Here is a 15,468-nt window from a genome sequence, read left to right as displayed (position 1 = left end):
GCCGCGGCGGCGGGAGGTGCCGCCCGTCCCGTCCCGCCGGTGGGCGCCGTAGGGGCGGGTGAGGGCAGGAGGAGGCGGTGCCGGCGGCGGGGGCACCCGCGCAACTTGCGCGCCCTCAAGCCCGTCGCGGCCGCAGCCCCGGCGCTCGGCAGCGACTTGGGCGCAAAACCCGCGGGTTTCGGAAAGCGCAGAGGGAGAGGCGTCTCCTTTGGCGCTGCCGCCTCGGGGTAAATTGCCTGGAATATTGGGCTGGAATAAGGGAAAACACGTTTTTTCTGCTCTTTTCACCCACTGCCCCCAGCAGCGTGTTTCCTCGGAAGGAAGGCACGTTCCTCCAGGGTTGTCTTCGTTACATGATTAGTGCTTCTATTTATGCACCCTCTTCAGTAATTTCGTTTCAGAACAAGCACATGCCCCACCAAGAACAGAGTTGGAAGCGCTGGTACAGTGTCCATGGATAAGCCCTCCAGCGCACTTGCCGTGTGCGTGTTCTGCTCATCACCCCCTGTCTCAGGGAGAGAGGATGTTTCGATTGAAGGAGACAGACTTACAAGTTGCTATTACACAAAAAAGCACAGCACGTTAAATGTGCAGGTCCTGTCACTACAGAAGCTGTTTCTCAATACCTGGAGCCTGAGCACTCATATCTTTGAAATAGGAAGTGTGGTGACCCTCGCGTGGTGGCCGGTGGCCAGCCCTGAGGTCCCACGGTAGGCTGCAACACACCGCACGGATGGGAGCTTCCCCAGAAGTAAAAGGACAGAGTGAGCTGTCCTGCTATAGCCAGAGGGATTAGGGCTTTTCTTAACACATTTGTGAACGTGTTTTCCCAAGTGATTCCCTTTTTTAAGAAAAAAGCTTTTTAGCTCCATATTTACCAGGGAAGAAGATGTGTGAACTTTTGGAATAATCGATTCTCCTATAAACTTGAGAAAACAAACAGCCAGGACAGTTTAACCCAAAGCTATCCCGAGTTACACATATCCAAACTTCATTTTCTGATTGCAGTATACTTATTTTTATATTCATTATTTTTGAGAGAGAAAAGTATTTTTATAATTCCAATCAAGTATGTATTAAGGTTCTTGTAGTTAATTAAACATTTCAAGGTGTTTGCGGTGTTGCTCCAAATATCTTTCGGATACCTTTGCATATGGTATTTTACAACTTGTTTAATTTTAGTAGTATCATTTAAGTGATTTCTATGCTGGGAAATGCAGTGCTGATTTACTTTCTGTTGTTGTTTCTCTTTGTATTGGGGTGGAGTTGAAAGCACTCAACCACTTAATCAGATTCATCCCTGGCTGCATTAGGCATAAATTTACCCATTATATTTGCTCTTCATTGGGATGATAGCAAAGGGATGGGGAAATATAGAATAAAAGAAGGATGGCTAAAGCTTTTTATTTGATCTGCTTATCTACTGAGATTACATTATTCTAATAAACAACTATTATGTCAATTAAAACATGTTCCTTCTAATCATGATAAAAGAAGGAAGGAAAACAGTATATTTTGATGGCATATCTGTAGGACACTTATTTGAGTTGGATGTGAGTAGGACACTTAGTGAGTAGGACACTTATTACTTAGTTGGAAGCGATGGTCATCGTAATTCTCCACAGACATATAGATCACTAAGGAGCAGTTCTGTTACAATCATTTTTATTTTACTCCACTCAACTTCACATCAAATATTCCCTAGCACTCTAAGACTCAGACTTCAAGTGACCTTCTCAATCTAGGCTTGAAAATTGGGCCTGAATGAGAGATCCAGGGGGGGCAATAATAAAATGGCTAAGACACCAGGCACCAAGGAGAGTCTAGCACTGCCCAATGCTTTGAACCAGCCACTTGAGTGATGGGACTGCTCTTTGATATATTTAAAACCACTCATGGTGTTTATATCAAATGGCTATTTTTAAAAGGTCAAATAATGCAATAAATGTAAAACCAGATTATAAACAATATTATTCTTTGCAGCAGTATGGCAAGATCCAAAGGTCATCCTTAAAGGCAGGCTTCCGAGCGAGCCTGCGGCGAGACTCAGACATCCAGTATCAGACCTGAAAAGCTGTGGGAGAGTTTGTGGGTGGGGGAAGAGGCTCAGCTGTGGCAAACGCTCTGTGTGGAGGGTGGGAAGGCACCTGGCAGGAGGAAGGGGCAGCAGAAAGTGCAGGATTTGTTCCAGTTGGGCTGGAGAGGAACCTGAACGTTGAACTGGCATCTTTGGGCCAGTCCCACTGTTCAGCGGTGAATCTGGATGGTGTGACTTTCTGGCTGGTTGTAAACAGCTCTCTCCTCATACCCACTATGAGATTTATGGGAGTACCTTAGATGCACCCATCTCTGGGCACGATCCATCCTACGAGAAGTCTGACAGCTCCATTAAAGGTGCAGATGGCCTTGTGTCAGCTTCTCGACAGCCCTGCCTCTGGACACGGCAGGGTTAGCTGAGCAGGCACCCAAATGTGACCCCACAGTGCTGCCACCAGACCTGCCCTTGGGCGTGCTGGTGATTCCCCCCAGACAGAGGAATTAAAAAGCTCAGTGTATGGTTTTACTGTCTAGAAAACAGCCCCATCTATTTCCTCAGTAACTGCTTAAGGAGGGACTTATAACATCAGATGGTTGCCTTCTCTGTTATCTCTGAAGTAACGTAATGGCACATCATGCTGTACTCTAGGAGGAGAAGTTATCAATAACTGTGTTTAAGGGGGAGATTTTTTATACTTGCTTAGTCTTTTTTAATGTTTAATAAATCTCTACTGCTTTTTTTCTTTCCCTGCATTGTCCTTGGTCAATAAAAATAAGTTATGAAGCAGGGGAATACGGTAGCAGTTGACATGATGAATTGTCTCTTTAAGAAGCGATGTGTTTTTCTTCTATGTATGTAATATTGTACTTCCCAGGTAGTCGCAAGAGGGCTCTTGTATAGGAGCTCTTATTCATTTTGGAATGAGAATTAAACTTTTTATGTACTTTGAAAAAGTTTTGTATAGCTGAGTTCTCCTACAGAACCTCCTCTTCCTCTTATTTGTGGGTACAACTGAAGTAAGGAGAATCTGGATTGCATTTGTGGAGTGAACTAGGTTTTATTGCAAACTCTTACAAGGAAGACAAAAATTAAGTAGTGTGATAGCACAATATAATCCTGTAGTTCAGATCATGTGCAGCCTGCAGAACTGAGCAAAATTCAAATTGGAAACCTTTTTTACAATGTCATTCGATTAGCAGCCTTCCCTGTCAGGTACAGATAAAATAGTTTTAATTTAGGCAAAAGACTTTTTTTTTTTTAATGCATCAGTCAAATAAAATGCTAAATAGTACATTTAAGTTTTTATATTTTCAGTTTTAAAGGCTTTCAGGTAATGGACTTGGAACTGAGTGTCCTCAGGTGCAGTTAAGGTGGAGAGTCCTGGTGGCTTCTCCACCCAGGTTTCCATAAGCAAAGGCGTGGGGCATATAGTTCCCCAACCAGGTCACTTCACACCCTGAAGTAGCCTGGACAGAGAGAAGGAGTCATCGTCTTCTGCAAACTGGCTCTTCCCAACCTGAGCTCATTTCAGACACCAGCATCTAGAAGAGATGGAAGAAGTACCCAACGTAGGATTTGGCTCTAACAAAAATACACAAATCCCAGTCTGCGGCTGCAGAAACTGGGAACTAGCATTAAAGCTGGACTGTGTGCCAAAACCTCTGCCCCATGGCATCTCTACCTCGCTCAGGTACACCCCATGGATGCTGAGTACCTCCAGGTGTTCAGAAGCTGGCAAATATAGCAAAGTAAATGCTTGTATGGCAAAAGAAGAGATATAGATTTGAAGTGTTCTAGATCTCCAGCTGCTCAGACGGATGCTTTAACCACAAGACTGTTGGGTAAAAGGTGGGCTGCCCACTCAGGGGAGGGATGGGGCTGAATTGTGGCTCTGTGAGATGAGATGCTTCCCTGGGCTGACTTTTGCATCAATGAAGAGCCGTAGTTCAGTCATCTCTCAAGTGAGGTGTGAGAATATAAAGTTAAAAATATAGAGAGTAAATCTAAAAGCTCTCCAAAGCATTAGGTAACTATGGAAGACATCAACTGTGAAAATGAAAAGGTTATGTTACAGTCAGGCGAATAAAGCAGATGCTTTCCATCACAAATGTTTAAAGACTCTTCAGGCGTGGAGATGGTTTCTGATATCAGTATCTGATACTCTCTCTTGCTGAAGTTCTGAGTTGTCATCAACCTCCTACTAGGTGTTGCTAGAAAAAGGAAGGAAACCTGTAATTCCCAGCCTAAGCTTTCCTGTCAAATATCTTAGTAGTTACATAATGTTTTCAATAGCTTTTAGATTTATACTTCTTATTTTTAACTCTATACTCCCACTGCTCATTTTGCTTTTTCATCTTCTTCCAGCTCTCCCTTCATTTCTTCCCAGAAGCCTTCTGTCTTAGTCCTTACCAATCAAGCTTTTTTTTTTTTTTCATTGTCATTAAGAATAGATAAAGATCTTTTAAATAAATTATTATCTTTGCTTAGAAAAGATCCAGATGACCAGATGTGCTGGCCAACACAGGAGGTCTCTTTGGCTGGGACAGCCCATCTTCTTGTTAAAAACAAGTTAGGATTAACTCAGAGTTACACCAATTTAAGTTGACCCACATACCATACTCTTTAACTCTTATTTCATCCACTGTAGCTCTCATTCTCAGTCTTAGGAAGATGCACCTACGAACTGTTAGATTAATTGCAGGTGGAAACCATGGGTAATGTGTGTCATCGAGCCCTAGCAGTGAACAGAACCAAGGTAAGCCCTAGTGGGCAGACTTGCCATGAAGGCTTATGGAGTTTAAGAAATACTGCTCAAATATTTGTCAAAAAAGCCTCCTTTCAAAACAAACTTTTTATCTTGAAGCATTCAAAGAGAGAGCAATTACGTAGCATACCAAGGTGCTGTAGTATAACCCTAGCTCCCTGCAGGTACAACAGAGTGGCATGGCAGCACGAGGAGCTCTGCATTGCTGTTTCCCACCTTCTCCCCACATTGAAATGCACCTGGAGTATGGAAAAAAAATCATTACAAATATCTGTTCTTGCACATTGTTGCGCTTTTTTAGTTCTAGACCTAACTGCTGACGTTGTTATCAGTAATATTAAATTGTGGGGCTGAATTTCACTATGTACATCATATTTCTGTTTTGAATTGTGGTTATCAGTACAAGAAGGACTTCAGCCCTGTAACTACAGGTTCCCGGCATTGCTAACTATATCCATCATCATCATCACTGTTCTTGTGTTTTGCCTCAGACGCAGAGCCTTGCAAAGAGAGTCACAGACAGCAAGGATGCAGTTATATTTAAATCAAAGGTATAAAAATAGGAAATGGATTCTTTTGAGTGTTCACTTTATTATGTTGCTAATGAATTATAAAATGTATATCATCAAAATAAATATTCTTGAAATTGCTTCCTAATGAATCACTTAGACAATGTGCCTATTCAGTTGTGTCAATGATTAATTATATTCTTGCCTCCTTCCTGGAATACAAATGCTTTTATTAAAGCAATCCAAAGACAGTAAGACAACAGACTCATTCTTATGGTCATTCATTCAGTTGTGAATTGATAGAGTATTCCTTTCAGCGTTTTCAGAGTGTATCTGAACAGCTGCAAGTGGCTGTGACATAAATGAAAGTTCATGTCACTTTAAGCAGAATGAGATGGAAGACAGTCTATTCATCCAGTTTCAGCTTATCAGTGCACAGTCATTAAATACTAATATTATCTGGAGCACTGTGATAAATGCAGAGCATGGCATGCCAGCTACAGGCGTCATCAGATGGGAACCTTTTTTACAACATTCTGATGCACAGAGGTGAATTATTCCAGAATATTAAACATTTCATTAGTTCTCAGCTTTAAGATACAGCTTTGAAAGTGGCCAGCCTCACAGAATAAAAAAATCACTATCACCAAATGCAATACTTACAAATCAGCATTTATGAAGTTCAGCGACTGCCACTATTCAAGAGCCTCAGAAGTCTTTGTATAGGTGTCATCATTCCTGCACAGCTGAAAAGCAGTTGCTTATTTGCATAATGGCATTCACATCATTGTTGAAAGATTAGGATTGATTTAATGAAAGTAGTCACGGGCAGAGAGAAACGCTTTCGCACTGAATTTAAATAAGTGAATCCTGAGCGTAGGTATCCCTTTTTGGCTTCCTGGCACAAGACACACAGAAAATGGTGACTGTCACCTGTCCTTGGCACCGGTGGGCTTCCTGTCAGTGAACATAATTAATGATGTTGGTTCGCATACCCAACTACTTAGGTGTCAGTAAGCAGATTACTTTAATCTAGTAAGTCAACATGTGCATTTACATGGAAAGAAAGCAGCACTGGAGAATTAGTTTAGCAGGGCTTACCTTGCATAATGTGAAGTGACCAATTTACAGTGATGGGAAATGAGGAGGGGTAGAAGTAAGTGGGAATGTACCACAACTGGCTGTCAGATGCAATGCCTTCAGGGTGTATGGTTTAACTAAAATCAATGAAAGTTAAAGGAAAGACGAAAGTACAATTAACCCATTATGAAGAACATCCAGACATAAAGGATCCACCCTTTATGTACTCTCTGTATTAAAAATATTTGATTCAAGTGAAAGTTTAGTAAAAAGAAATACTCAGAGTTACCTTGTGCGTAGGCTGCAGCAAAACACAATCAGGAACTTACAGACAAGAAAGTAAAGGTTTTTGAAATGTAAATATTTTGTAAATGTTTTGGATGACAAAGAAAAGACAGAGTGCCTGAACCACAGCTGGCTGCACTTGATAGTGCTCTTTTTCTGCAAAGTGCAAGATTTACATGTGGGAAAAATGACATTAAAAAAACCAAACACAAACAGGAAAGAGAACACAATTTCGTTCACCTATTAGTATGCCTCTTTCTTGATTCAAGCCTGCCTTTGTTTTTGCACATGCAGCTCACTGATTTTAGTCAGTGACCCTCTGGGGGGGGCATCTCCAAGTCCATTATGGAGAAGGAACTTCATGGGAGCTTAGGTGTTCCTGGGATGAGGAGCGATTTGGGGTAGGTCCTACTGTTGGAAACCCTCACATGAGGCAAAACCCCACATCCTGGATGTTGCACTGACGTTGCCACATTCAGCCATGAGGTCCCATGGCCTGGTTGGGTGGGATGAAGTGGGTATTTGCCACGGGTGGCAGACGGATGGAGGCCAGGACCATCAGTGCCTCCAAGTCCTGCCACGCGAAGGGGAAGCAGCTCCTGCAGGCTGCGTGTCAGGGTGGGAGGCAAAACCCAGGAAAAGGCTCCTGGGAAGACCATCACCTCCCTCACTCCTTCCTTGCAGGCTGCTGGAGTCGGTCTGTCTGGTCAGAGCTGTGTATGGCTGGTGTCCCTGAGCGATGCGAGGGAGATGCTGGCTGCAGAGAGGTGGCAATCGCCTCCCAGAGCCAGACCCTGACTTGGTACCAGCTCCCCAGGATGCTTGGGCATTTGAGAGCTACTCGGCCACTTTTTGCACAACCCATTTTTCCCTGTTACTGCCAAGAAGCCTCTGGCTAGCCGGGCTCATTAGTCTGAAGGAGCAGCCGTGACCAGCTTCCCACTGAATTCACTTGTGCCTGCTTCATTCATTCAGGTACAGATGAAAAAAGCATAAGCAATGGAGTGCTAGCACACTGGCTGGCTGCTGCAGCTTCAGGCTGGCTGTGTTTTCCTCCAAAATCCTCACCTGGGGCTTCCCTGGCACCAGAGAGCATCCGGCTTCTGAGCTGTCCTCTCAGGTCACGCCTTCCTCCTCATCTCCAGATGCTCGCCCAGGCTCTGCCTGTACACAGGACCAGCCCCGCCGGGGGAAGCAGCCAGCAAAGAAGCAATTACTGGGTTAATGAGCTCCATTGTGGCTACAAAAGCATATTTCTATGCCATGGAAATCAGCAGGAGGGTGCAAGTGCGACAGAATATGAAAGATCAGTGAGTACCAGTACGGCAGGGCTTGGGGACTTCTCTTCCCCAAACAGGAACGTGATGCTGCTCTCACTGAACGTGGATGTGAGGCACCTTTGCTGTATGTTAGCCGTATAAATATATTGCTGAACCAGCCCAGTGGGAGGGAAAATCAATACATTAAGGGACGATGGAGTTCAGAATATGGGTACTCAGACTGGGCACACATATACAAGCCCAGATAAGAAAATGTGTAACAATTGAAATTCAATTTAGGGATTTCAGAATTGTCCTATTCTTTCTAGAAAGTGTCACCTGCTTCAACATATTCCTTTATCTTGTTGTCCCTTAATAAGGATATTGTCTTTCAATTGAGTTAACTCTCCTAGTTGCTTAATTACTTTAAGAGAGTACCTCAATTACTCTTTTCAGAGTCTCTTTTCAGGCTTGTTTGCCTGCACTTATGTATAGCAACCAAAAATATTTTTTTCTTTCATCCTTTCTGGCATAATTTTTACAATTTGCAGTGTGTGTTGGCTAAACATATTCAGCCAGAAGAGTAACAAGGGCAGATCTAATTGCAGACACATGGGCTAAAATGTAGCATCAATGGCTTTGCTCTCAAAAATGAAGTTGTTTGGAAGTATTTATGAAAATGACAATTGAATTGTGTTCTGAAAGACTGGAAATTTGGGAAGGTCATTCTGCTTATTAAAGTAGATTGCCTGCCATAACGCCAATAGCCTATGTATCGCTGCACACAAATTATGAATAAATGATACAAAAATTGCACTGCTTTTGCTTCTATTACACGCACAGAAAATTATGTCTAGAGTATCTGAACACGGATGACATGCTTAGATACTACAGTATCTAAGTATTTTCCATATAAGCATATGGAAATCAAAGGGGAGTAAATAAAAAAATACCTTGTACTATTTTTTTTCCCCCTGCTTCTGTGCTAAAAAGTAGATACTTTTCTGAAGTATGTGGGTGGATAGATACGTATCAGGGAGCTATCCAAGCTAATTTTCAAATCACAGCCCTCTGAGCATGCTAATTTACTGTGCTAGGGTATTTCTGTGCAACAGTTGTGAAGTGGACGGATCTAGTTAGTGGGAAGCTGATAGAGCTGCCTGGACAGGCTCCGTCCTGGGGACACGCAGACGCACTAGAAATCATGAGCAGAAGTTTCTGAGAAGCAAAGTGGAACCTAGAGGGTTAATATTTTACTTATTGTACAGATACAAATTATTACACCAAAAACTTACAAACATCATTTACCATACTACCTTTTACCATATGGTCTGTGGAGTAAAGGAAGAACAAAGAAAAAAAACAAACAAGAGATTGTTATGTCTGCACAGCTCCAAATATTTCCCAATGTGCTGATCAGCTCTCATGTTTATCATCAAGAAATGCTGTAGGGCTGGCTGTAATACATCCAGTATCAAAAGATTCAGCTTGAACAGTGTGAGAATCTCATCCTGCAGGGAAGGGAAGGGAAGGGAAGGGAAGGGAAGGGAAGGGAAGGGAAGGGAAGGACAAACCAATATGAGAAACCAAGCACAAATATTAGACTGGATTTAGAGTGCTGCCAGTTATTGTATGAGGATTATAAATGGTATATATTGTCAGTTAAATTAAGATTTTGAGATCTTGGATAGTTTATATTACAACCCAAGCGTCAGCATTAAAATGAAGATCGATAAGTTGTTGAAAAGCTTCACAGATAATTTATTCTCAGTCTTTATCCTCATGTGCAGACCAAGCAAGTGGTGCTGCAGCTGGTGAGCAGGAGACAGGCAGTTTCTCTGACCTGCTCCGTAGCCTGCAGCCCCCATGTCTGATTCTCCTGCTAATGTACCCTTTAAGTTTTATCCCTCTTTTTGTCAGGTCAGGTTCAAATGAAGGAGCATTCAGAAAATAAGGGGATCATCTACTAAGCTTCATTAGATTTCATCCTGATTTTTTATATTGAGACAATCATTTAAGCCCTGATTCATGAGTTTTAATATCCCTTCCAACATTAGTGGAAAACAAGCCAGGAGAACATTGAGCGTGGTTGCCCATCCTTCTTTTGAATCCTGCTGACTTCTTGACCTCGGTGATTCCCTCTGGAAATGAGTGCCGGGTAATATGTCATATGGGAAATTATTCATGTTCTTGGTGCTGGGTTCCCTGCGTTGTCATTTCACTGAGGAAGTTTTCCTGGCTGGAGTAACAGCAATCCCTTTTGCTGGGGAATAATCATTATAGCTTTTATAGATGAACGTCACCTCCTCAGACCTTCGGTTCTTTGAAAATGTCAACAGCAAATGAATAAGAAAAAGCTGTCTGTGCTGTCTACTTGAATTGCTTTCAGCAAGGTCCTTCACCAAAAGCTTTTAAGGAAGCAAAGCAGCCGTGTGACAAGAGGGAAGGTTCACATGTGGATAAATAATTTATTAAAAGAAAGAAACCAGAGGGTGGGAGCAAATGGTCATTCTTCATGGTGAAGTGAGATTGTGAAGGGAATCCTGCAAGAAAATCTGTACTAGGACTTGTGCTGTTTAGCACAGCCATATATGACACAGAAGCGGGGTGAGGAGTGGGGTTTGCTGATGATACAAAGATAATAATTTATTCAGGATAGCAAAGATGACTGTGCAGAGTTGCAGAAGGAGCTTGCTAGATTGAATGTGCATTAAAATGACAGATGAAATTTTATGCAGACAAATATGAAGATGGGGGAAAAACAATCCTAATTTAATATATAAAAAGATGGGCTGATTGCTTCCCTCAGCAGCAAAGCTCTGAGTTATGATAGATAGCTCCATGAAAACTATTCATGCTTGCTATCAGTACACAATCTAAGAGGCAAAGCAAGTATTAACAATTGCCAGGAAAGAAAGAGAGAGAAAACTGGATGTCATCATCATGCCACTGTGTAAGTCCATGATTTGCTCATCCCTTCAGTATTGCATGCAATTCTGGTCTTTCTTTCTCAAAAAGGTATAGAAAGGCTGAAAAAGTTTCAGAAAAGGGCAACAAGGATGATCAAAAGTATGGAACTGCTTCTGTATGAGGAAGAAAGAGAGAGGGAACGAAGCAGTTTGAAAAAGACACACCTAAATGGTGGGGGGGGCTTCACAGAAGTCTGTGAAATCACGAAAGGAATTGAAAGAGGGGCTCAACAGCACACTCCTGGTAGAGGAATGGGGCACTGTCAGAAGAAGGTAGTAGGTGGTAGGTTCTGCTGACAGCACAGGAGGTTGTTCTGCCCTCAGGGTGTCCTTGGGCTGTGAACTCCTGCTCACAGACACCATGGATGCTCAAAGTTTGCATGGACTCAAAGGACATAGGACAAGCTCATGGAAAAGCTTTGCTGAGGATGACAGAACGCTGTGAATGTACCTGGGAGCAGGACCATGCATATTTACCATGTTCTTGTACATGGAGTACACCACCTTGCAGTCACTGCTGGAGACAAGGCATCACCTTAAAGAATCTTTCTGTTCTTATGTTTTAAAAAGCTCTTTCAAACTTAAAAAAAAAAAAAAAAAAGCAGATATAGTTTTGGGCAAGAATAAGTGGTTCCTGATCTGCAATCTGGAAACAGAAATCTACACTGAAAAGATGGACATGCCTTTTTTTTTCCTCTTTACATTTGAGCCTGGTGTTGTCCTCCCCCCAGCTCACCATCCTTCCTTGTCTGAAGAGCTGAGAGCACTTGTGGTAAACTCCTTGTTTGAGTAAAAGCTGTGTTTGTGACCACCACAGTCTTTGAAAACATTTCCACTGCTCTATTGTAGTACACTGCAATGTTATTAACAACATTAGGTTTTTCAGTAAACATAGGACTCCTTTGGCCAAAACCACATTAAACATGAGCCTGAATAGGCTTGGGGGCTATCAAAATATCCCAGTCAGCTTTATCATTCCTACCCAGCTCAGCTCACGGCGCTATCTATCCTTAAGAAATGATCAAAGAAAATACAATTGTTTAAAAAATCCTGAGCATCCTTTCAAAATGCACGGGAGAAGTGATAACACTATGATTTGGAGTAAAGCCATGTTTTTGCTTAGTACTAAAAGCAACCTAAGGCTAAGCAGGTGCTGGTTACGCTAAGTGCTGGGCTGTGCTTAACACCGTGTTTTAGCTGCCATTTGCTAGTCTGCTACATTTCCTTTGCGAAGGAGGGAAGCTTCGGTCTGATCAATTCTGTTGCTGCTAACGATGGGAGAGGGATTTTAGAAAGCGTCCCCAGGGTACAGACAGCACTGCTGGGCTGTTTTCCTTCCTCCCGGAGTTTTCTTGTGGAAGGGGACAATATAATTCTTTGTCTTTAGCAGTTAATTTGCATCTGTTGCTGTCTCTCATCTGTTGTTCTTATTCCCCACGCCTGAGACTGTCATACTTTGTCCTTGGCATAATGGGCTTTAGTGACTGTGTGTGATGTCATGAAGAGGATTATTAGCTTCTAAATTATGACAAGTGAGAGCAGATGAAGTCTTAAAGCAAAAGATCTGATTTCCCTGAAACAATGCTAAAATGATATTAAATCAGAGAAGGAATTAAAAAACAGGGAATAGGAGGTATAGACAGAATTGTTTATAATTAGCTTGTTGTTTTCTTCTCTATAGACCAGATGCTCTTTGCACTGTTTGTTAAATAGACCCATCATTCCTCTGTGAAATAATCTCTTAGAAAATAGACAAAAAAGCCTTCTTTTAGATCACCATCGCACATACCAGCAGAAGAGTAACTATATAGGGCAGCAATTCCAAACAGCAGACCACCAAGGCTTGTGACTTTTTGGCACCTTCTGGGACTGGAACTGACTCTGTGGGCCCCCACTGTCTGTACAGACACCCAGGAAAGCCACCAGTGAATCCCAGCACACTTCCTGGGAAGCTGCTGGAGCTGTCTGAGAAATGATAACAGAAATGCCACATTCTTCCCTGAGACCTAGGTGGATTTAGGACTCCAAACAGGCATCTGATTGTGGCTGGGTTACCTTGTCGTAAGGCTTTGATAAGCACCAGAGCTTGCCCCTTCTCTAAACTGGGGCATTTTCCTCACAGCCAAATGAAGAATCGGCATTAGTCCTCTTCTTACCCACTGGCCCTTGTTCACCTGCCCTTGTGAGATATGGCTGGACATGAATTCAATCCTTCCTTCACTCATGGACTTTGGGGTAGCCTGTAGGAAGAAGAGTTGTGGCCCACCCTTTCTCCACTTGAAGCCAAGACTGTTATTTATTGAACTGGTGAGAAAGTGACTTTGACTTTTTAGTCTACTTCTTACTCTGGCATCCAGAATGGAATGGAATTCCATCATCTGGAATGGATGAACTAAGCTGCCAATCTTTGAAGTAACTCCAAAACCACCCTGAAGTCCATACTCACATTGATAATGAAAAACTTTGCACTACAAAGCTTCAGCTGCCAAGAACTCACCTTGAAGAGTTAACTTGGTATCTAAGTTTAATTCGTTGGCATCTCAGGACAAAAACCACTTGAAAATAACAAAATGTTATCTGATAAAGATTATATTTATATTTGTAGCTTCTGGACAGTTTCAATTTTTGAAGCCAAGGGAGTGAATAGAGTATAAATTCTGTATTTGTGGCATCAGGGTAATATTAAAACATATTTAAACACTTGGATTGTAAAGTTATGAGTAACCTCCTCAAAACAGGGATATTGGGTGGCAGAGGTGTGACTGGGCATCCGCTTTCAAACCCTGGTCTGGCAAAGGAGATAAAAATAACTAAGCTTTTCTTGGGGTGGCTAATACCCGGTCAGCTGAAGGCTTTTCTTGCAGAAGTCTTTCAGCCTTACTGTCCATGTTGTGGGCGTACATGTAGTGCGCTTGTATGAGCTGAAGTCAAGCTCTTGGTATGATCAGTGGAGACGTAGGGCTGCATCCAAGTGTCCAAGTGTGAGCAACTACAGCCATTTGAGATGCCTAGGGGTATCCTGGCCAGGTCCTGCTGCCTCTCCAATGGGCTGTGGGTCACCTGCAGAGCACGGATCCTATCCGGCAGCACTGTGTGGTCCCTCGGACACCCCCAAGCACCTTAGATGACTTACATGTAAGCATATAAATTTAGGTGTCTTAATCTAGAACTGGTCCCTGCCAGTGGCAGTTTCAGGTGCCCAGATGTAAGAAGGTTGCTCAATTTGAGATGCCCACCTGTGCAGGCCTGGCACGTACCACCCAACGACCTGGGTTACCTGCAGCCTTTGGGAGAGCATCTGGAGGCTGCGGGGATGCCCGAGAGCATCTCAAATGCCACTAGATACCCATGTGTGAGTAACGGAACTGCTCCCCTAATGACACACCATTGAACTGGTATTTCTTATCAATCACAGATGAGCTCACCTGACACAGAGTTGTGTGGGACATAATAGGTTATTTTTCTAAGGATCTTATAAAAATGTATCTTTATTTTTCGTGTACGACATAGAGCTATAAAGCACATGCACTTCCTAGCTGAATTACATTTGAACAGGAGTCCCTGGATAGACTTTATGCACTTTCCATTCTCTGTTTTATTTATCCATAATTCTTCCTTTTCTTATTCCCACTTTCACCCTTCTATCTATGAAAGAAACAGTGTGGAAAACACTCTGGAGAAGTGTAAATCATTGTAGCTTGCTTGAACTTGATAAAGTTAGGAGAATTTATATTAGGGAAGGATTTTGTCTTTTCATCTTCAGCTGTCATGGATTCCTCCAGCTCTCTTTGCTGTAATACCCTAGAGGTGCAAAACTATGCTGAAACAGTATCATGTAGTTTATTCAGACAGTTAAGAATTATTTGTTTATTATAAACCACAGACTTCTGTTGAGAATTTATTAGGTTTAAAGATTTTGAGAGGGAAAAAAGCATCTTTCTTGTGATATTTTGATTAATTCTGATGTGACACGAAAGTCATGGTGTGTCTTCCACGGAAAACACCCCTGCACTATATGAAAGAAAGACTTGGAGGGCAGTAATGGATGTGATGTCTAACAGTAACTGCACTGATGTGGAAAAATATTCTTCATATAACAAAGGCATCACAGCCTTTAAGACATCGTTTCTGGGTACGTAAAGTACAGGATCACTTTTCCCTTTCAGTATAATGGAATCGTGTCAGGAGTTATGAAAGACAATTTTTCTTTTTTGGGTTTTAGCACATTGCTGAAGAAATGGAATTTTTTTGCTTATGACAGAGACAATAGCTAATACTTCACTATGCGTGAAAACACTAACCAAGATTGGACAAATCTGCAAAAGACATTGTTAACAGCGCTGACAACAGCAGTTAATCTTAACTGGTTTTTTTTTTTTTTGCTGCTGGCAAACTAAAAGATATTTTCCATTTCTCTCTGAAGATGTGTCCATGTGATTCACTGTAGTGCTATCATAAGTGGACAAGAATGAACTAGAACCGGGATGGTATAACCTGAATTGTCTGAAAGGCTTAAGAGAAATCTTCCGCTAGGATCCTGACAACTTTGTCCTGAGCGTCTTTA

The sequence above is a fragment of the Calidris pugnax genome, unplaced genomic scaffold, assembly GCF_001431845.1.
Source record: "Calidris pugnax isolate Ruff unplaced genomic scaffold, ASM143184v1 scaffold219, whole genome shotgun sequence".
Lineage (NCBI taxonomy): Eukaryota > Metazoa > Chordata > Aves > Charadriiformes > Scolopacidae > Calidris > Calidris pugnax.
Note: the sequence above shows the minus strand (reverse complement) of the source record.